Source organism: Equus asinus, chromosome 22 (assembly GCF_041296235.1).
Source record: "Equus asinus isolate D_3611 breed Donkey chromosome 22, EquAss-T2T_v2, whole genome shotgun sequence".
In the NCBI taxonomy this organism is placed as follows: domain Eukaryota; kingdom Metazoa; phylum Chordata; class Mammalia; order Perissodactyla; family Equidae; genus Equus; species Equus asinus.
Window position 1 is genome coordinate 13,845,913 of NC_091811.1, and position 2,014 is coordinate 13,847,926.

The 2,014-nt window shown below is 37.7% G+C and overlaps 1 long non-coding RNA gene across 1 annotated transcript; it reads right to left on the reverse strand.

Moving 5' to 3' along the window:
• Window positions 1-204: 204 nt before the first annotated feature.
• Window positions 205-1,555, reverse strand: LOC139041506 (uncharacterized). The gene is made up of 3 exons (XR_011496786.1): window positions 1,306-1,555; window positions 580-697; window positions 205-371 (listed from the first exon to the last, which is right to left on the reverse strand). It is a non-coding gene; the product is annotated as an uncharacterized lncRNA (long non-coding RNA).
• Window positions 1,556-2,014: the final 459 nt, after the last annotated feature.

Consider the following 2,014-nt stretch of genomic DNA (forward strand, 5'->3'; position numbering starts at 1 on the left):
CCTAGGTATATACCCAAGAGAATTTAAAACATATGTCCACACGAAAACACAAAAATTTATATAAGAATGTTACAGCAGCATTATTCATAATAGCTGAACAGTGGAAACTAAATCATGAATAAATTACAAAAAACCATAATTTTTAATAAATTGCTGGCTTGCAAGAAAATAAAAGAAGTGACCTCAAAGACTCAGTGGCTTATAGACAACAAATATTTACTTCTCACTTAGCTGGAAATTGACAGCTGGAGGGAGGGGCAGTCAGCTGCTGTGGCTATACTCCAGATGCAAGTCAAATTCAAGTCAGTTCCACGTGTCTCCAATGCAAGGACCCAGAGCAAAGGAGCAGTAGTCACCTGGGTTATATTTTCCTATGATGGAAGGCAAGCACACAAGAGGCTAAACCACTGAAACTCATTTGAAGCTTCTGCTCAGATGTGTCATGTGTCCTGTGTGCTCACATTTCATTAACCAGAGCAAGTCACAATGGTCAAGTCCAATATGACAGTGTGAGAAAGTACTCTTCTCTTGGAGCAGAGGGAGGGAAGAAAAAAGGGAAGGAAAAAGACATGCCCTTACCTGTAAGAAAACTTCCTAGGGGCCAGCCCGGTGGTGTAGTGGTTAAGTTCACGTGCCCCTCCCAGGGTTCACAGTTTCGGATCCCAGGTGTGAACCTAGCACCGCTTGTCAAGCCATGCTGTGGCAGCATCCCACATGAAAGAGAGGAAGATTAGCACAGATGTTAACTCAGCAACAATCTTCCACAAGCAAAGAGGAAGATTGGCAACAGATGTTAGCTCAGGGACAATCTTCCTTGCAAAAAAAAAGAAAAAAGTTATTAGGCATTATCTAACAAAACTACATACACATGTACCCTTTGACTCTGCTATCTCTTTTCAAGGGATTTACCCTAAACAGGCACCTCCACAAAGTGATTAAAACATCAAACAACATGTACATAAGGTTATTCATTCAGGCATTGCTTGTGGTAGTAAAATACTGGAAACAAGAGTTGGATAAACTGTGGTAAATATGTATGATAAAGAAATGCAGTTGTCAAAAAGAGTAAGAAATATTTCTATAGACTGATAAAGAGTAATTTATAGGCTATATTGTTAAGCACAAAAGAGTATATAGTATGCTACCTTTTATGTAAGAAAAAAGGAAATGTTTGCTTATTTTCTCAAAAAGAAACACAGGAAGGATAAATCCTATACTAATTAATAGTTACTGTATTCATCTGCTAAGGATGCCATAAAATACCACAGCCCAGGTGGCTTAAACTACAGAAATTTATTTTCTCACAGTTCTGGAGCTTAGAAGTTCAGGATCAAGGTGCCATGAAATTTGGTTTCTGGTGAGGCATCTCTTCCTGGCTTGTCAACAGATGCCTTCTTGCTGCATCCTCACATGGCCTTTTCTCTGTGCATGTCACAGGAGGAGAGAGAGAGCACTGGAGTCTCTTCCTCTTCTTATAAGGACACTGGTCTTACCTGATTAGGGCCTCACCCTTATGACGTCATTTAACCTTAATTACCTCTGTAAAAGCCCTGTCTCCAAATACAGTTACGTAAGCAGCTAGGACTTCAACACATGAACTTTGGGGGAACTACAATTCAGTCCACAACAGTTATCTTTAGAAGGAGGGTGGAATGGATAGAGATACGAATGAGAGTTCTCTGAACATTCCTTGTTGTAAAGTTTAACATTTTTAATCACATAAGTGGTTTATATATTTTTAAGAAGCAAATTCGAAAATGATGAAACAAATGAACCTAATTATATCAGATTGATACAAAGCCATACTGACAAAAATTTCATTCAAGTCACTTTTGAACATAGTATTCTGACTGTACATCTTTAGTGGTATAAAGTCTAATAACTACAAAGAAATTTTGAAAGTTCCTTAGATTTGTCATTGGTGAAATCAATGGAATAGTAATTCTGGAACTATTTTGTTTTTATTGTAGGAGACAGCAAACAAATAAATATATTGATGTTATTATGGAAGATA